Below are 21,520 nucleotides of genomic sequence, written 5' to 3' on the forward strand. Positions count from 1 at the left end.
AACAGTTGATCTCAGAAGCAGAGAGCAGAGTCGTGGTAATTAGAGGCTGGGAAGGGTGGGAAGAGAGGAGAGGGAAAGGCTGGTTAAAGGATACAGAATTACAGCTAGGTGGTGGAAATAAGTTCTGGTATCCTATAGTACTGTAGGGTGACTATAGCTAACAATAGTTTATTGTATATTTTATTTTTTTATTTTTTTATTATACTTTAAGTTCTAGGGTACCCTAGAAGCTTTATTCAATACTGAATCCCAAAGTCTTTGCATATTAACTGGCATAATATATGAGCCTACAAACATTAGGGTGGGGGACAGTGAAAAAATAAATGATGCAACCCTCCGCAGGGAACTTATAGCCCAGAGACCACTCTTTTTTTATTATTATTATACTTTACGTTCTGGGGTACACGTGCAGAACGTGCAGGCTTGTTACATAGGTATACATGTGCCATGTTGGCTTGCTGCACCCATCGACTCGTCATTTACATTAGGTATTTCTCCTAATGCTATCCCTCCCCTAGCCCCCCAGCCCTGGACAGTCCCCAATGAGTGATGTTCCCCGCCCTGTGTCCAAGTGTTCTTATTGTTCAATTCCCACTTATGAGTGAGAACATGCGGTGTTTGGTTTTCTGTCCTTGTGATAGTGTACTGAGAATGATGGTTTCCAGCTTCATCCATGTCCCTGCAAAGGACATAAACTCATCCTTTTTTATGGCTGCATAGTATTCCATGGTGTATATGTGCCACATTTTCTTAATCCAGTCTATCACTGATGGACATTTGGGTTGGTTCCAAGTCTTTGCTATTGTGAATAGTGCCACAGTAAACATACGTGTGCATGTATCTTTATAATAGCATGATATATAATTCTTTGGGTATATACCCAGTAATGGGATTACTGGGTCAAATGGTATTTCTAGTTCTAGATCCTTGAGGAATCGCCACACTGTCTTCCATAATGGTTGAACTAATTTACACTCCCACCAACAGTGTAAAAGATTTCCTATTTCTCCACATCTTCTCCAGCATCTGTTTTTTCCTGACTTTTTAATGATTGCCATTCTAACTGGTGTGAGATGGTATCTCATAGTGGTTTTGAGTTTATTGTATGTTTTCAAAGAGCTAGAACTCCTGGGCTCAAGTGATCCACCTGCCTTGGCCTCCCAGAGTGCTGGGATTAAGTGTGTCTTTATTATAACTTATAATTGACACATAATAATTGTATATATTTGTAGGGTATAGAGTTGATATTTCAACACATATATATAATGTGTAATGGTTAAATAAGAGTAATGAACATATCTGCCATTTCAAACATTTATCGTTTCTTTGTGTTGAAAACATTCAAAATCCTCTCTTCTAGCTATCTGAAAATATACAATAAACTCTTACTGAGTCAATAGATTGTCGTTGGTGGCACTTCTTGTGGTTATAGGGATTACTCTTTGCTGTCCATGTTTGTTGAACGGTTCATTTCTTACACACCTAATTATCCATAGAAGGTAGTTCTTAGTGCTCTCCTGGGGGTCAGACTGAAAAAGAGGGGATTGTTCCAGCTGTCCCTGCTGCATGACCTCTACTCCTCCAAACATATCATCTGCTTAGGGTTTTGCCCAGCACAGGAGGGTCTAGTGTGAATCTCACACTCACACGTGGGACAGACACCCATATCTGACAATGTTGCAGTGAATCTGTTTCACACAAACAAGGGAGAGGATTCAGTGTGGACCACGGGCCCATGTCAATGAGCAGAGATATTCCAGCGCCTGTCCACACACACAAGGGAGGAGGAACCACAGCTTCCAGCCTCACCCAGAGCCCTGACTCCTCCCTGCCTGTGAGGACCTGGGGTTCCTCTTCTGTCCCACACAGAGGTGGAAATCTCCCTCACTAATGAGCCCTGGGTGGTCCCAGGCACCGGTGGTCCCAGGCACCAGTGGTCCCTCGGCTCTGGTCTATGATCTGTCTTACGGCACCCTGTCTATTTCAGGAATTTGTTATTTAACTTTTTCTACTTTAAGACCATGACTACAGGATTCAGAAATATCGTAAGTAGGTTTCTCAGTGTTCAAAGTTGACGTCGGCTCTTCATGGGGGCATCAATCATCGTCCTCCACTGTGGAGCCCAACATCAAGATCCTCTCCCGTCCCCACCCTCCTGTCTTAACTGGTCTAGAAATTAACCATGGCTAAGCCCCTCCCATGTCCTGGGCACCACTGACCCCCACAGCCACTGTGATGGGTGGGGTTCATGACAACAGGCTCCAAACGAGGAAACTGAGGCTCAGGGATGGGATATTACTGCCCAAGTTCACACAGGCAGCGGATGATAATCAGGAATTAAATAAAAGTCACCTCCCAACCCAATGTCCGAAATCAGAGCTCAAACCTAACGTAATTGCTCCAAAAACCTTAAACGTGGATTAAGGCACAGAGGAAGGCCCAGGAAGTGAGGGGCACTGAGAAGGCGGGAATGACTTACAGGTTTGTTCTCAGGGGTGGGGGGTGGATGCTGCTGCAAAAAGAAAGGAAGGAAAGACGGAGGGAAGGAGGGAGGGAAGAAGGAAGAAGGGAGAGAGGAAGGGAGGGAGGAAGAGGAAGGAAGGAAGGAAGAAAAAAAGAGAAGGGAAGTTTGGTAGAAAGGAAGAGACTGTTCTTGAAGGGACAAGAAAGGGACTGTTTGGTAGAAAGGAAACACACACTCCAGGGACAGAAAAACATATGTTTTATTCTCTTTATTCCCTGCATCTCTCTTGTGTTCTCACTGCCACATGCAGCTCAGCCTCGGCTGCACAGCCAGGTGTCAGGTGCGTCTCTGCTGATCTGAGTCTGCCGGCAGCATGGACCTGGGTCTTCCCTGAAGCATCTCCAGGGCTGGAGAATCACTGACCATGGTAAGGACCCCGCAACGCTGAGCTGATGGATGGGCGGAAGGAGGGAGGGAGACCCCATGGGGAGGCTCTGAGAGGGAGGAGGTCACCCTCGCCTGAAAGGGGCTGACTCAGGAAGGCACCAGGTCTATTTGCTGTTGTGTCCCGGCTCTCGGTAAGATGAAGACAGATCAGGCAGACAGTGGCCTGGGGGCAGGGAGACCCCATTTCTCTCTGAAATGTCTGCAGAGAGCCTGGTGCCCGCCCCCATCTCAGCCCTGGGGAAATGAGAGCCAGCCTCCTGGGGAGGGCAGTTTCCGTTCCTGTGGGCTGCGGATGAGACAAGAAGGACCCAGCCTCCGAGGGGCCACACCCTGTGTGTCTCTCTGTCCTGCCAGCACCAAGGGCTCATCCATTTGCAAAGCTAAAAGGAGTCAGAGGAGACGCCATGACCGCCGCCCTCACAGCCTTGCTTTGCTTTAGTGAGATTTGAAGAGGAGAGAGGAAACCCCACAGGCCCTGGTCCATCAAGAGATCCCAGGGCTTTAGGGAGCTCCCAGGCAGGGGAGGACTTGCTCAGGCTTCAGGGGGCAAATCCCTCACAGGGAATTCTCTTCCAGGGCTGAGTCTGGGCCCCAGGACCCATGTGCAGGCAGGTGAGTCTGTCCCCAGCTCTCCCAGGTCCCTCCTCCTCACCCTGGACAGTTGGGGATGGAGACAGCAGTTCTGGGCAGGGAGCTGGGATGATCTGAGGGGTGGGGAAGGTCTTGGGATCCAGGCTTTGATTTCCTTCTAGGGCCCTTCCCCAAACCCACCCTCTGGGCTGAGACAGTCTCTGTGATCAGCTGGAGAAGCCCCATGACCATCTGGTGTTAGGGGACCCTGGAAGCCCAGGAGTACCATCTGTATAAAGAGGGAAGCACAGAGCCCTGCGACAGAACGAATCCACTGGAGACCAGGAACAAGGCCAGATTCTCCATCCCATCCATGACACAGCACCATGCAGGGAGATATCAGTGTTACTATCTCAGCCCTGCAGGCTGATCAGAGCCCAGTGACCCTCTGGGGCTGGTGGTGACAGGTGAGAGGACACTCAGGGGTCCCAGCCCCAGGCTCTGCCCTCAGGAAGGGGGTTGGCTGGCTCTCAAGGGTGTCTCCCTCTCACAGCCCAGCCCTGGGGATGATGTGGGAGGTGGGAGCCCCATTTAACACGGTGCCTCCTTCTCTCCTAGGATTCTACAACAAACCCACCCTCTCAGCCCTGCCCAGCCCTGTGGTGGCCTCAGGAGGGAAGGTGACCCTCCGATGTGGCTCACAGAAGGGATATGACCATTTTGTTCTGATGAAGGAAGAACACCAGCTCCCCCAGACCCTGGACTCACAGCAGCTCCACAGTGGGGGTTCCAGGCCCTGTTCCCTGTGGGCCCCATGACCCCCAGCACAGGTGGAGGTTCAGATGCTATGGATACTACAGGAACACCCCCCAGGTGTGGTCCCGCCCCAGTGACCCCCTGGAGATTCTGCCCTCAGGTGAGGGAGCCACGGCCTTCTCTAACACACTTTCGGGGCAGCTGACAGGTTGTCGGGAGTTTGGCTGGTGACTGAATCTGGAAAGGACCCAGAGTGATGTGTTGATGGACGGGCTGAAGGCGTGAGGGAGACCCCATGGGGAGGCTCTGACATGGGAGGACAGAGCTCTCCCCCTGTCCTGGCCCCTGGAGAGACCCTGACCCTCCAGTGTGGCTCTGATGTCGGCTACGACAGATTCACTCTGTACAAGGAGGGGGAACGTGACTTCCTCCAGCGCCCTGGCCGGCAGCCCCAGGCTGGGCTCTCCCAGGCCAACTTCACTCTGGGCCCTGTGAGCCTCTCCCACGGGGGCCAGTACAGATGCTACGGTGCACACAACCTCTCCTCCGAGTGGTTGGCCCCCAGTGACCCCCTGAACATCCTGATCGCAGGTGAGGAGCCCAGCGGGTTCAGTCAGGGACCCAGGCTCTGCACAGGCATTGCCGGGGGAGCCCAGGTGGTGATGGCCGGGATGAGGGGTGGGGTCCCAAGGGAGGGAGAGACAGACAGAGACAGGGGATGGGCGGGGAGGGGGAGACTCAGAGAAAACAGAGACAGAGACTGAGGGTCCCAGAGAGGGGCCTGGGGAGGTCTCAGCTCAGAACAAGCTGGGGCAGCCCCTCACCCATCTGTCTTCTGTCCAGGACAGATCCCTGGCAGACCCTCCCTCTCGGTGCAGTTGTGGCCCACAGTGGTCTCAGGAGAAAGTGACCCTGCTGTGTCAATCACAAGAGTGGATGCGCACTTTCCTTCTGACCAAGGAGGGGGCAGCCCATCCCCTGCTGTGTCCGAGATCAAAGTATGGAGCTCATAAGTACCAGGCTGAATTCCCCATGAGTCCTGTGACCTCAGCCCACACGGGGACCTACAGGTGCTACGGCTCACTCAGCTCCAACCCCTACCTGCTGTCTCTCCCCAGTGAGCCCCTGGAGCTCGTGGTCTCAGGTAAGGGCCCTGACCCTGTCCTCTCTGAGCTCAAAGGCTCAGCTCAGGCCCTGCCCCCAGCAGAGCTCTGGACACTAAGGAAAGAGGGGAGTGAAGGGGGAGGGTCCACAGGGGAGGGTCCAGCCCATGGGAAGATGGAAATAGACAGGGACCTCCCACCCCTGGCTCCCACCCCTGAAGTCTCAGTAGAGTAAAGTGCAGGGAGGGCTGGGAGGAGATGGGGGGTGAACCTCAGAGTAGTTGAGATTAGACTGAGGGTGGAAGACGGAGGCCCCACCCGCTCCCCTCCTGATGTCTCCACCTCAGAATCAGAGCCTCTGGGTCCCAGCCCCTCCTGGAGAGAGAAGCATCCAGGCTGCCGGTGCCACCTGCATCCATCCCCGACCCCCCCCCCCACGCCGCCCCACTTCCTGCTTTCCCCTGCAGCCTCCCCAGCACTCAGCGCACACCTGAGCCTCACAGGGACTTGCACCTGCTCCCGCAGCAGCTCAGGGACTGTGCACGGCTCCTCTTCTGCGCCGTTGACATTTTTTATTTGGGTTTTTTAAATCTCATATTGGCCTTTTTGTCCAAGCTGGTGAAAGTAGATTTGCAGCATCACCTATTTTTATTCTCACCCGGTTTTGTAATAGCCCTGATCTCACGTGCTCCCTGAGGTTTTGTAAACCTCAGGTAGAAACGTGGACTTCCTTCGTTGTGGACATTTGCTATGGAGGGGGTAGGGCTTATCTTTTCAGAAAAAGTCAAATGACTGGTACCACTCCTTGAAACCCTACAGCACTTTCCAGACCTCCGAGGGAGGGAGAGAGAGGCAGAGACAGAGACAGAGAGACAGAGAGAGAGATATTGGGGCCGCCCTTTCCTGGCCGGTTCATCCTGGCCTATTCTCAATCCACCAAGGCCCCAAAGCTCAGCTCCCCTCCTCCTCTGCCTCCTCCTCCACCCTGTAGACAAGCGGCCATTCCTTTCTGAAGTACAGGCTGAGACCTTTCTGGGACCTGCTCTTTCTGGAGCCTCTGTTGCTCCCTGTCTGGGTCTCCACGCGCCTCGTTCCTGGCCCTTTTTCCTATTGAGGGATCAGCTTCAATGTCACCTCCAAGTGTGACCTTCACTGACGACACAGCTCAGCCCAGTCCTGACTGCTTCTCATTTATGTCAAGTAATTAACCAACCTACACCATGCGGCTGAATTCCTTCTCTCTGTCTTCCACTCTCTGCACATACATGTGTGTGCATGTGTGTGGTCACACCGACATCTTATGTGACATTGAAACCTAGTTATCCGTATATCTATACAAATAATGTATATTCACACATAAATATAGATCTCTATCTATATATCTAAAACCATCGCTACGACTAGTAAATTTCCACTGCTGTGTTTCTATATGTTTGCTGTTTGTCTCCAGGTGAACCCACACTTCAAGAAGGCAGAGATAGTTTTTAAGGCCCACTATATATATAAAATAGATATATATTTGTGTTTGTGTTTTTCTGTGTGTGTATCACATTCTACCTGTTGCTGCCTATACGAATAATTAGCTACCTAGAGATTAAATGGACGATGAAACTCCAGGTGAAATGTCTGAGGGCATGAAGGGGAGGCAGCCCCAGACTTTCACCCCTTTGTGCTTCTGACATTGAGGCTGCCCTGATGACTAACCCTCATCCATGGAGCCTGGGTCCTCTGCTGGTGGATCCGTGAAACTCTCATCTCCGGGGGAATTGGCTCATGTTCTCCTGTGTCCCAGGCTGCACAGAGAGCACACAGGGCTCAGTGACCTCTGTACTGGGGACCACTTTCCTTGCAGATCCTGAGCTCTCAGGATGCAGAAAAACTCTCTCCCAGATGACTCAGGAGCAATGTTTAAATCCATAGAACACAGGAAAACTGAAATCGTTCAATGAGGAGACTGGAGGGAATCCTGCTACAGCGGAGGAAGAGGTTTTTTTTTTCTTAGAAATTCTGTAAAAGTCACATCATGAGACATTAAGTAATAAAAAAAAAAATTGCAGAGCCCAGGTGAGAGGTTGGGCTCAGGTCTCTTTTTTGATTCTCAGGAGCAGCTGATACCCTCAGCCCATCACAAAACAAGTCTGACTCTGAGACTGATATGTGAGGAGATGCTCTCAGTGATGGGGCTGGCATTGAGGGTTGGGTCCTGTGAAGGGGAGGTGGGTGCCCTGGGTGGACATTCTGATCCACCCTGACGTCTGTGACCTCTTTGCCCACCATCCCCAGCCTCACACCTTCAGGATTACGCAGTGGAGAATCTCATCCGCATGGGCATGGCCGGCTTGATCCTGGTGGTCCTCGGGATTCTGTTATTTGAGGCTTGGCACAGCCAGAGAAGCTTCCCAAGATGCAGCCCGGAGGTGAACAGCAGAGAGGATAATGTACTTTACAGAGTTGTGAAGCCTCGGGAGCAGATCTGATGATCCCAGGAGGTTCTGGAAGAAAATCTAGGGCCGATGCTATCTGGACTGTCTGCTGGTCATTTCCAGAGGAAGGAATCAATGTCCGAGTGCAGGGACATTTTCTGGGGTGATCCATGAAGAACCATTAAAATGTGATACCTTTCCTCTCCATTAATGTTGACTTTCCTTGGTTGGATCTGCCTCTTTTCCCACCGTTAGACACGAGGCTCCATCCCACATGGCAGCGTTGGGTCCACACCTCTGCACACCTACGTGCTCTGGTCCATGGCGTGTCACACAGTCCTCTTCATTTCTCATTGCCACACTTCCTGGTGTACTTTACTGGGTCTTCATGTCTTCAGTTCAGAGTTCCACACCTGGTTTAGAAACTAATTCAACGGGAGAAGATCAGAGTCCGACCAGGAAAAGATAAATGCACCATGATGCCCTCACCTCGTGTGTGGACCCTATGAGCTCTTCCCTCCTTATCAGACGCTATCTGTGTAGTTTCTCCTGAAATATCACCACCTGGAATCATCACACTGGCATTTGAAGTCACAACCCAATGGTGTGCTAATTCTGAAAAAGACATTTTTTGAAATGCTATGATTAGTGGCATTTACCAATTTCCTTGACGTAAATTCTTTTTTCATGGCCAAAATCAAGATGCCAATGAGACATCCCTGAATGCAGGGTTGGGAAGCGTTGGACAGACTTGGCTTCACTCATAAGCACCAGGCATCTGATAGCTCACGTATACGTCTTATTACCTTCCATTTTAGAGTTAATAATCATTTCTACTTCAGTATTTTGGCACAGTTAAAAGCAATCCCATTACTGCGTGTATACCCAAAGGAATATAAATCATTCTATTGCAAAGATACATGCACACGTGTTCATCGCAGCACTATTCACAATAGCAAAGACATAGAATCAACCCAAATGCCCATCAATGATAGACTGGATAAAGAAAATGTGAGACATATACACCACGGAATACTATGAAGCCATAAAAAGAAACAAGATCATGTCCTTTGCAGGGACATGGATGGAGCTGGAAACCATTATCCTCAGGAAACTAACACAGGAACAGGAAATCAAACACTGCATGTTCTCACTTATAAGTGGGTGCTGAACAATGAGAATGCATGAACACAGGGAGGGGAACAACACACACTGGGGCCTGTCGCGGGGGTGGGGTAGGGGTAGGGAGAGCATTAGGAAAAATAGCTAATGTATGCTGGGCTTAATACCTAGGTGATGGGTTCACAGGTGCAGCAAACCACCATGGCGCACATTTACCTATGCAATAAGCCCACACGTTCTGCACATGTACCCCGGAACTTAAAATAAAAATAAAAATTAAAATTAAATTATGACACCATGATCCTAGCATATCCACAAAAGACAAAAATGCCAATATCAAATGTGGGAGAAAATAGGGCTCAATTAAAAATCCAATACAACACCGGGTGCAGTGGCTCACGCCTGTAATCCCAGCACTTTGGGAGGCCAAGGTGAGTGGATCACTTGAAGTCAGGAGTTTGACACTAGCCTGGCCAACCGTGGTGAAACCCTGCCTCCACTAAAAATACAAAAATTAGCCGGGTGTGGTGGCACTCGCCTGTAGTCCTAGCTACTAGGGAGGCTGAGGCAGGAGAATCACTTGAACCCGGGAGGCGGAGGTTGCAATGAGCTGAGATCATGCCACTGAACTCCAGCCTGGGTGACAGAGCGAGACTCCGTCTCCAAAAAAAATACCCCTGAAAAGCTCAGGCAGCAAAAGCAAAAATAGGCAAATGAGATCACAGCAAACTACAAACCTTCTGCACAATCAAGGAAACAAACAGCAGAGTGAAGAGACCACCTACAGAATGGGAAAGAATATTTGCAAGCAAGAGATTAATCTCCAGAAAATACAAGGAGCTCAAACAATGCAGAGGTTTTGAAGGATGGTGATGAGAAGGTTCTGCTACTTACAGAATGGAAGTTTAGGAGAAACAAAACCACAAACCTAGGTGGTGGGATGGCTTGATCTGCTTCTCTCTGTGACTCAGTTAACAGTCTTAAACACATCTCCCTAAGCCTCCTTCCCCCGGTGGGATTCCTGGGTCTTGTGAGGGCCTCATCGGTCCCTCTGGTAAACCCAGGCACAGAGTGGAGCAGCTCTTGTTTTCTCAGGATCTTCCCCTTCACATACAATTCATGCACCCACACCATGCTACTCTCAGAACCCTTCAAATAAATGTCCCCCAGTTCATTCACTACCAGAGTCCAAGCTCAGCTGGTTCCCCAGCTTAGGACTGAGTGGTATCTTGGAGGTAGTTTCCACCATAGCTCCCTTCCTCTGCTATAAGGCTCAGTGACACACCAGAGACACCCCCTCCAGCCAGGCTCCTGGAAGGTCTGGATGAAGACTGGGATGCTGAGGCATTGCTCAGCAATGTGGCTTAACTCAAACTTCTCTGTGGAACTTCCAACCACTTTCAGCAAGGGGTCACTTCCAGCATCTTGGGGTGTGAGGGCACCTTGGTTGGTCCCTGCAATATCAGACCCTATAAAGATCCTACAAACATGTTGCAGATTCTTTGAAGATTCTGGCACTTTCAGATATGCTGTTGGGAAATGGTGACACCCATAGCCTTCTAGTTCCAGGACAGGGAGCCTTAGCCCAGGGCTATGTTTTCTGAGGGCCCTCAAAGTAAACAGTTCTATGTTCCAGGAGAACCCTAAATCTCATATGGTTCTAAGGGCAGAAAGCCACACACGCACCGGCAAAAAGCAAGAGATTCAAGGAAAAGCTGAGCAAAGACACACAGGAAAACACACACACGATGAGCCAGGTTGTAGAGCTAGAACTGAGATGGAGAGAGGCACGAGTGGGCACAGAGTGTGCTCCCCAGAACAGGTGGAGAGAATGCCTTTTTCATGCCCTGAGGATAGGCTGGGTAAGGCTTGTGCTCGACAATCAAGGACTATTTTTTTCCCCAGGCGTCTACAAGAGACCTTCCTTCTCAGCTCAACTGTGCCCTGCATTAAGTAATGATGGAGAGAATGTGACTTTGCTCTGCAGCTCTGGAATCTCATTTGACCTGTGCCTTCTAAGCAGGAAGGTAAGGCCCCTGGACACTGGCTCACTGGGGTGCAGAGACAGAGTGGGGCATTCAGGCCAACTTCTCTCTGGGTCTTGGGGCTCGTGATGGGACCTCTAGATGCTGCAGCTCTCTGTTGATGGCTCTGCCTGTGAGTGATCAGCCCTAGATGACCACTGTTACTGGGGGTAGCCCATGCCTGCTGCATGCCCTGTGAAACACTAAATCATATAGCCACGTCTGAGGGACAGCCTGCTGGAGACATGGGAATCTTCGGGATTCCAGACAAAATGAAGCAATGAGAAACACAGAGAGGAAAAGAGAGGTTGAGTATGACAGGGGTGTAAGGGTGTAGGGTGGTAGACAGGGCAGCTCCACACTCTCCACCACTTCCTGTCTGGATGCCCACTTTGGGGTTCTACTTATCCAGGTGAATGAAGGAAGAGGTCAGGACAAACACAGGAGGTGAAGCCAGATGCAGTGTGGGGAGATAAGCAGTGGCCTCAGCCTCTAGCCCTTTCCCATCTTCCAGAAGCCCCTCCTGAGCTCTCACCACAGACAGATTTCCCATTTGGAAACCCAGATATTTATCATGCCAGGGGGGAGGCAATGTCTCTTGATTATGGGTACTTTCCATCACCAGGTACCTGCTAGTCCTCTCTATACTTTCCCTTCAGGAAAGGAATTGTCCCTCATGGGATTCCAGGGAAGAGACCCCAGGACCCCTGTCAGTCACTAGGGAGAGACAGAGTAGAGGAAGGCAGGGGACCAACCCTCCACAGAGAATGGCCCTACTTCGGTGGGGTGAGGGAAACTCTCACTCATCCATTTGCTGTCCTGGTACCTCGGAACCCTAAGAGAACCTGTTAGTCACACACAGAAACTAGCCCTGAATGTGGTGTGCAAAGTGGGGCTCTTAGCCTCCAGTGTGAAATCCCTGGGAAGATGGAATGTCCCTGTGTGAGTGAAGGCTGTGCCACCTCCCAGCTATGTGACCTTGGGCTAGGCAACCCCTCCCAGGTCCCCAGTTCCCCATCTGCATCAGAGACCGTGGCCAGTGCGGGAATCCACAAGGCCCTTCAGCCTCCAATGCTCTGGGACAGAGGCCTCGTCCACGGGGAGGAAGGGGTCAGAGTGACCTGAGTCCCTACTCAGGAGCGAGTCTAATCCACTCTCCATCAGGGCCTGTGGGGAAGGGAAGATGAAGAAACGGAGCCTGCACCTGGCTATGTGGGCGCAGTAGGTGAAGGGGGAGGATGAGGGCTCCTGAGAGTGTGTCGTGTGGCAGAGACCCTGCAGCACACTCAGGAAGGGCTCTGGAAGGATCCAAGGAAATTTTCCAAGAAGAGGGTAGAGTAAGTGACAGAGATCCTCAACCATGGATTTCACTGAGGTGCCCATGATGACATAGGGAGAACAGGGGTGTCTGGGCAGGAAGAATATCGTCAGGGTGAAATGAATGGTGATGAGCTTCATGTCAGAGCTCCTGTGGAGGGAGGGGCCTGGCCCACATGAAAAGGTCTCTGATCCTACCCCAGCTCCCAGCCCCTGTTCTCCAGGATGACACTGTGGGAATTCCATCAGGAAGGGTGTGATAGGGCTGGTCTTCCTGGCTTGATTCACAACACCGGCTGGGGCCTGGGAACCCATGGGGAGCCACAGGTGGAAAGGGAGGAGACTCAGTGAATCCAGCAGGAACAAACATAGGGTCTGACATGATGGAACTCACTTCCTGGAGGCCAAGAAAGACACTTGCAGGACAAAAGGGAAAGAGCGCTGGCTTGCTTAGTTCCATTCACTGACAACCCACAGGAGATGTCCAGTCCTTTTTTGATTTATTATTTTATTTTATTTTATTTTGACATGGAGTTTTGCTCCTATTGGCCAGGCTGGAGTGCAATGGCACGATCTTGACTCACTGCAACCTCCACCTCCCAGGTTCAAGTGATCCTCCTGCCTCAGCCTCCTGCATAGCTGGGATTACAGGCAACTGCCACCACAGCCAGGTAATGTTTGTATTTTTAGTAGAGATGGGGTTTTGCCATCTTGGCCAGGCTGGTCTCAAACTCCTGACCTCATGTGATCCGCCTGCATCAGATTCCCAAAGTGTTGGGATTACAGGCGTGAGCCACCACACCCAGCCTTTTGCATTTTTAGTAGAGATGGGGTTTCACCATGTTGGTCAGGCTGGTCTTAAACTCCTGACCTCAGGTGATCCATCCACCTTGGCCACCCAAAGTGCTGGGAGTACAGATGTGAGCCACCGTACCCAGCGAGAGTTTCAGTGCTCTATCAGATTCCCTGCCTACTCCATGTTACATGTAATGTTCCACCTCATGGATGTTTCCTCTCCTTTCTGTCTCCTTCCTCTTCTCCTTCTCCTTTTTTCTTTCTAATTTTTATTTTTTTGAGACAGAGCCTTGCTCTGTTACCCAGGCTAGAGTACAGTGGCACGATCCCAGCTCACTGCAACCTCTGCCTCCTGGGTTCAAGAGATTCTCCTGACTCAGCCTCTCAAGTAGCTGGGATTACAGGCACCTGCCATCACACCCAGCTAATTTTTGTATTTTTAGTAGAGACGAGGTTTCACCATGTTGGCCAGACTGGTCTTGAACTCCTGCCCTCAGATAATCCACCCGCCTGCGGCCCCCCAAAGTGCTGGGGTTACAGGCGTGAGTCACCACTCCCAGCCCTGAATGATCTTTCCTCTTTAGTGTGTTCTCACAACCACCTCTCACTGAGCTTTCTTGTTTTTTGTTTTTGTTTTTTTGTTTTTGTTTTTGTTTTTGTTTTAGGCAGAGTCTGGCTTTGTTGCCTATGCTGGAGTGCAGTGGTGCGATCTCGGCTCACTGCAACCTCCGTCTCCCGGGTTCAAGTGATTCTCCCACCTCAGCCTCCTGAGTAGCTGGGATTACAGGCACCCACCACCACACCCAGCTAATTTTTGCGTTTTTAGTACAGACAGGGTTTCACCATGTTGGTCAGGCTGGTCTCGAACTCCTGACCTTGTGATCTGCCTGCCTCGGCCTCCCAAAGTGCTGGAATTACAGGCACGAGCCACCACTCCCAGCCCTGGATTATCTTTCCTCTTTAGTGTGTTCTCACAACTACCTCTCACTGCTGGGTTTTCTCTCTTTCTTTTTTTTTTTTTTTTTTTTTTTGAGACAGTCTGGCTTTGTTGCCCAGGCTGGAGTGCAGTGGCACGATCTCGGCTCACTGCAAGCTTCACCTCCCAGGTTCAAGTGATTCTCCCACCTCAGCCTCCCTAGTAGCTGGGATTACGGGCACATGCCAGCACACCCAGCTAGTTTTTGTATTTTTAGTAGAGACAGGGGTTTCACCATGTTGGTCAGGCTGGTCTTGAACTCCTGACCTTGTGATCTTCCTGCCTCGGCCTCCCAAAGTGCTGGGATTACAGGTGTGAGCCACTGTGCCCCGTCAGCTTTCTCGTTCTTATCCCTTAGTTCTCTGCCAGGGAATAAGATAGAAGCCATTCCCTCAACCACATTCTAGTCATGGTCCCTATTCTCATGTTTCCACTTCTCTCTCTTTGGTAATAAATTAATTAATTGAGAAACAAGTAGCTAAATGTTCATCTTCTGCTAGTCCGCATCCCCTTATTTTCCCAGAGCCTCCCCTAATGAAACTGACTTTATTTACTGAACGCAGGAAATGGGTCTCTCCAGATCAGGGTGACTTTCTGCTGGGGAAATATTTGTCTTTGCATCAGTGGGGAAAAAGAAAGTCGATGTCATGAGTGGAGGCTCTGAGAAAATAAGGGCTGTGTTTTCAGTTTAGACTCAGCTAAGTTGGGAGCTGACATAGATATGATGTTGGGTCTACCCTCCATGGGCAGGTTTTCAGACAAAGGATCCCTGGCAATCAGGGGACACCTCAGGTCTGGGCTGAGATGTGTGCAGAGGGCCTGGGTCCTCCTGAGCCCCCGCACTGGGGGGGAATCAGAGACAGGCCCAGCAAGGGGCTGTCCACTTCCTGTGGGTTCACAGCTGTGGGGACCCAGGCAGGCGGCAGCAGGCTCTGACTTAACCACATCCGTGCATCTGTCTGTCATGGAGGGCCATGTGGTCACCTGTCCCACAGCTGGAGCACGCAGAGCAGGCATCATGGTGTCCATCCTCACTGTTCTTCTGTGCCTCAGTCAGTGGTGGAGAGACAAGGGACAGGAGGGGCACTGGGCTGAGGTGGGGAGGGTCCCACAGCAGCCTTGTTCACTGGAGAGCCTCAGGGCTCCAGTGGCTACTGGTGCTCCAGCAGGAAGGGAAGCAGCCACACCTCTGTATTCCAAATCCCCCACAGGAAACTCTTCTCCATGGCTGAGTCTGGGCCAGAAAGCCCGAGCACCTGCAGGTGAGTCTCTGCTAACCTCCCATGCCCAACCTCACACTCAGCACCTGGACTCTCATCTCAGGGGCTTCTGAACTGAGGGTGAGAAAATCAAGAGGGTCCGTGACCTGAGCTGGGAATGAGGAGCGGGGGAGGTCTGTGGACCCCAGCCTGTGGTTTCTTTCAGGGACCCTCCCCAAACCCAGCCTCTGGGCTGAGCCAGGCTCTGTGATTACCTGGGAGAGCCCCATGACCCTCTGGTGCCAGGGGACCCTGGATACCCAGGGTTACTATCTTACCAAGGAAGGAAGCCCCATGACCCTCTGGTGCCAGGGGACCCTGGATACCCAGGGTTACTATCTTACCAAGGAAGGAAGCCCCATGACCTGGTACCAACAGAGCCCACCAGAGCCCAGGAACAAGACCAACTTCTTCATCCCATCCATGAGAGAGCACCATGCAGGGAGATACCGCTGTCACTATCTCAGCCCTGCAGGCTGGTCAGAGCGCAGTGAGCCCCTGGAGCTGGTGGTGACAGGTGAGAGGACACTCAGGGGTCCCAGCCCCAGGCTCTGCCTGCAGGAAGGGGGTCGGCTCTCAAGGGCATCTCCGTTCTAATAACTCAGCCCTGGGGGATGATGTGGGATGCGTGAGCCCCATTTAAGACAGTGTCTCCTTCTCTCCTAGGAGCCCACAGAAAACCCACTCTCTCAGCCCTGCCGAGCCCTGTGGTGACCTCAGGAGAGAACGTGACCATCCAGTGTAGCTCAAGGGTGGGATTTCACAGGTTCATTTTGATTGAGGAAGGAGAAAACAAGCTCTCCTGGATGCTGGACTCACAGGAACTCTCCAAGGGGCTGTCCCTTGTCCCTGGCCCTGTTCCCTGTGGGCCGTGTGGCTGCCAGTCACTGGTGGATGTTCAGATGCTATGGGCATTACACGAACATCCCCTGGGTGTGGTCGGAACCCAGCGATACCATGGAGATCCTGGTCTTAGGTATGGATGTCTTCCTCCTTGCCCTATTTATTTTTGAGAACTTACTCTCACAGAGCCCCATGTAGGAGGGTGGAACAACGGAAGTTTGGGACTCCTGAGCCCAGAGACACTGAGTGTGAGACAGTGAGACCTGCAGGGCCAGGACGGGAGAAGGAAGGGGCGTGGGAGGAACCAGCCCTCCTAGTCCCGACCCTCCTTTCCCTCCAGGCGTGTCTAGGAAGCCCTCCCTCCTGACCCTGCAGGGCCCTGTCATGGCCCCTGGGGAGCAGCTGACCCTGCAGTGTGGCTCTGATGTCGGCTACGACAAATTCACTCTGTACAAGGAGGGAGAACGTGACTTCCTCCAGCGCCCTGGCCGGCAGCCCCAGGCTGGGCCCTCCCAGGCCAACTTCACCCTGGGCCCTGTGAGGGGCTCCCACGGGGGCCAGTACAGATGCTCCGGTGCACACAACCTCTCCTCCGAGTGGTCGTCCCCCAGTGACCCCCTGAGCATCCTGATCGCAGGTGAGGAGCCCAGTGGGTTCAGTCAGGGACCCAGGCTCTGCACAGGCCCTGCTGGGGGAGCCCAGGTGGTGATGGCCGGGATGAGGGGTGGAGGTCCCAAGGGACGGAGAGACAGACAGAGACAGGGGATGGGCGGGTAGAGGGAGACTCAGAGAAAACAGAGACAGAGACTGAGGGTCCCAGAGAGAGGCCTGGGGAGGTGTCAGCTCAGAACAAGGTGGGGCAGCCCCTCACCCATCCTTCTTCTCTCCAGGACAGATCCCTGACAGACCCTCTCTCTCGGTGCAGCCGGGCCCCACGGTGGCCTCAGGAGAGAACGTGACCCTGCTGTGTCAGTCACGGGAGCAGCTGGACACTTTCCTTCTGACCAAGGAGGGGGCAGCCCATCACCCACTGCGTCTGAGATCAGAGCACCAAGCTCAGCAGCACCAGGCTGAATTCCCCATGAGTCCTGTGACCTCAGCTTACGCAGGGACCTACAGGTGCTACAGCTCACGCAGATTCTTCCCCTACCTGCTGTCTCACCCCAGTGACCCCCTGGAGCTCGTGGTGTCAGGTGAGGCCGCTGACCCTGTCCTCTCTGAGCTCAAACCTCAGCTCAGGCCCTGCCCCCAGGAGAGCTCAGGACGCTAAGGAAAGAGGGGAGAAAAGGGGGAGGGTCCGCAGGGGAGGGCCCAGCCCATGAGGGGTGGAAATAGTCAGGGACCTCCTAATCCTGGGCTCCCACCCCAGAGACCTCAGATGGGGCTAAAGGCCAGGGAGGGCTGAAATGAGATATGGAGAAACCTTGGAGGAATCATGCTTAGACTGAGGGTAGAAGATGGAGGCCCCACCCACTCCCCACCTGGGCTCCCCTGGCGGCCCCAAAATACTCAGTGCATACCTGAGATGAAGGGGAGATCGTGCACCTGCTCACTGCAGCAATGCAGGCAAATATTCAACAGCAAACCTCGTGTGCAATTCCTTTCTGTCCTTTATTTTTTATGTCCACATATCTAGTTTCTCTTTCTGTTTCTGAAGATTTCAAAGCAATGCTGGCATTTATAATTTACACATTTAATTTGTTAGGTAGCGTTATGATGTAAAATAACTGTGCTCTGATTTTCTTTGGGATTAAATTAAATATGTGCATTCATGATGGAGAATAACTTCTCATTAATAATGTCTTTTTATCCAATACATTTAAAATTAAACTTTATACACTTAGCAGATGCTTGAATTTGTATTCATAAAAATTGTGGACATTGTGAATTTTAAGCATTGTTTTACTACTTGAATAATTTGAAAGTCTTTGATTCCTTTCTATTTTCTAAAATTAGTTAAGTATAGATGAGAAAGCTATTGGTTTGAGTATGCTAATTTTAGTTCCTATTAACTTACCACAGACACACTCCCTTTCAATCCTTTCCGAAATGATCTCTTCTGATTTATTGATAATAATTACATTAACTGCAAGAAAATGGAGGACAAACTTGTTTGTTTCTAAATTATATAATACTCTTCTCACTTCAAATATATATGTATGTGTTTATATATACTCACACACTATTATATATCTTATAATATATATTATGTATTATATATTTATATATACACACTATTATATATCGTATATTATGTATTATATATTTATATATACCCACACACTATTATATCTTATATGTTATGTATTATATATTTATATATACACACACTATTATATATCTTATAATATATATTATGTATTATATATTTATATATACTATTATATATCTTATAATATATAATGTATTATATATTTATATATACACACACTATTATATATCTTATTATATATTATGTATTATATATTTATATATACATACTATTATATATCTTATAATATATAATGTATTATATATTTATATATACACACTATTATATATCTTATTATATATTATGTATTATATATTTATATATACACACACTATTACATATCTTATTATATATTTATATGTATACACACACTATTATATATCTTATTATATATTATATATTTATATATACTCACACTATATCTTATAATACATATTATGCATACACATATGCATAATACATATTATCTATACACATATGCATAATACATATTATGTTTACACATATGCATAGCACATATTATGTTTACACATATGCATAACATATTATGTATACACACATATTTACACCTATGCATATAGGTATGTATGTATGCGAATGTACCTCTGCCACAGCAGGGAAAGGTTCTATCACACAACTACAGAACAGTTAGGAGAAGTGTAGACACAAAGGAATGCAGCAACTGAGGGACATGTTGGCTTAAGTCTCTTCAACTCCTCACACACCTCCCCCTTTCTTGGTTGATTCTCAGGAGCAGCTGAGACCCTCAGCCCATCGCAAAACAAGACAGACTCCAAGACTGGTGAGTAAGGAGATGCTCTTGGTTATGGGGCTGGCACAGAGGGTCGGGCCCTGTGAAGGGGAGGTGGGTGCCCTGGGTGGATATCCAGGGGTCCTGGGTGATGTTGATCTGCCCTGACCTCTGAGACCTCTTGGTCCACCATCCCCAGCCTCACACCCCCAGGATTACACAGTGGAGAATCTCATCCGCGTGGCTGTGGCTGGTTTGGTCCTGGTGGTCCTCGGGATTCTGTTGCTTTAGGATTGGCACAGCCAGAGAAGTCCCCAAGATGCAGCTAGGAGGTAAATACAAGAGAGAACAATGCACCCTTCAGAGTGCTAGAGCCTTGGCAATGAGTCTGATAGTCCTAGGAGGTTCTGGAAGAAAGTCTGGACCATCATTCGGGAACCGTCTACCGAGAAAGTCGAGAAGGGGAGGCTTGGGTCAGGTTCAGGAAGATGTCTGGGTGCCTGTAGAGAACGCTTCCTCTATTAAACTTCCATTAAATGGCAGTGCTTCCAGCCCTGCTGTTGTGGACCCTCCGTGCCTGCCCCTCCCTTCCTTTCGCTCTCTGTGATGTGAAGGCACATCCCCCATGGTGGGTTTGCATCCACACCCTTGCGATCACGTGCTCTGGTCCACTGTCATGTAATATATTTGTCTTTGTTTCCAACTACCACATTCTCTAAAGTGAACTATTGATTCTCCATCTGTTCAGTTCTGAGCATAGATCTGGATTAAATAACTGGAATAGGTGGGCAAATTTGTATTTGGGACTTTGAAACATGAGTCTGAGGCCAGGCACACTGGCTCACACCTGTAATCCCGGCACTTTGGGAGGCTGAGGTGGGCGGATCACTTGAGGTCAGAAGTTGGAGACCAACCTGGCCAATATGGTGAAACCCTGTCTCTACTAAAAGATACAAAAATTAGCTGGGTGTGGCAGTGAGCACCTGTAATCCCAGCTGCTCGGGAAGCTGAGGCGGGAGAATAGCTTGAACCCGGGAGGCCGAGGTTGCAGTGAGCCAAGATCTTGCCACTGCACTCCAGCCTGGGCAACAGAGCAAGACTCCATCTCCAAAAAAAAAAAAAAAGGCAATATGAGTCTGAAATGATGCCCTAGCACCCTCTCTGGACCCTGAGTTCCCTTCACTCTTCATCGGATGATACCTGGGTGCTTTGTCCGGAAATATCATCTCTCAGAATGGGCACACTAACGCTCGAAGGCTCAGCCTCGTGGCATGCTGTTAAACTGGCTCTCTGAAAAAATTATTTTCTTAAGAAAACTCTGAACATACAAAGCCCCTGATTTATAGTGTTTGCTACTTAGTGTGGTATAAATACGTCCTTTATGGCCAACTTCAGGGTGCCCATATGACGCCATTGAATGCACAGTTGGGAAGTAGTCAAAAGAATTGTCGTTCACACATGAGTGTGAACCAGTTGTAAAGTTTATTTAAAGGTTGTAATAATTTCTGCTTCATTCTTATGGTGTAGTTTCAATAAAATTGTAATGTCGAAATCATAGCACAACGGAGGGAAAAGAAAAACATAGGCCGGGTGTGGTGGCTCATGCCTGTAATCCCAACACTTTCAGAGGCTGAGGCAGGAGGATCACCCGAGGTCAGGAGTTCGAGACCAGCCTGGCCAGCATGGTGATACCCTGTCTGTACTAAAAATACAAAAATTAGCCAGACATGGTGGCGCCTGCCTGTAATCCCAGCTACTTGGGAGGCCAAGGCACGAGAATCGCGTGAACCCAGGAGGCAGAGGTTGCAGTGAGCCGAGATCACTACAGCCTGGGTGATAGAGCAAGACTCAGTCTCAAGAAAAGAAAAAAGTAGCAAAATCATTTTTTGGAAAGAATATTGAACATGTAGAATTTTAGTACATTAATAGTAAGAGTACAAATTGCTTTAATCAATTAAGGAAGTATATTGGAATTATCTAGTTAAAAAGAGGAGGCACACAGCCGTGACCCTTAATTATATACTTAATTATGTACCCTAGAGATAAATGTCTACTTATGTGTCATGATACACTCACAACTGTTATAGGAATGCTGTTCCTATTAGCCAAAGCTATAAAATACCAAAGTCCACCTATGAAAAAAATAAACATAGGGTGGTAAATAGACTCAGTGGAATATTGCAAGGTAGTAAAATGCATAAATGAAAATAACAAACAGCACCATACTTCAATTTTCAAGCATAAACTCAAGTAAATGAAGTATTATTTGAAAATGTGTGCATGGTTATTTCATTACATAAAGGTCAAAAGGAAGGTACATTTATTATTTAGGAAAACACACCTAAGATATCTTTGTAAAATCTGTAAAATCAATAGTACTGTTTCCCCTCTTTCATTCCTGATCTTGGTCTCTTTTTCT

The 21,520-nt window shown here is 49.4% G+C and overlaps 2 pseudogenes; both read left to right on the forward strand.

Moving 5' to 3' along the window:
• Window positions 1-3,315: 3,315 nt before the first annotated feature.
• LOC101127389 (leukocyte immunoglobulin-like receptor subfamily A member 6) lies at window positions 3,316-7,817 on the forward strand (annotated as a pseudogene).
• Window positions 7,818-15,015: 7,198 nt separating this feature from the next.
• LOC101127749 (leukocyte immunoglobulin-like receptor subfamily A member 6) lies at window positions 15,016-19,437 on the forward strand (annotated as a pseudogene).
• Window positions 19,438-21,520: the final 2,083 nt, after the last annotated feature.

The sequence above is a fragment of the Gorilla gorilla genome, chromosome 20 (genome assembly GCF_029281585.2).
Source record: "Gorilla gorilla gorilla isolate KB3781 chromosome 20, NHGRI_mGorGor1-v2.1_pri, whole genome shotgun sequence".
In the NCBI taxonomy this organism is placed as follows: Eukaryota; Metazoa; Chordata; class Mammalia; order Primates; family Hominidae; genus Gorilla; species Gorilla gorilla.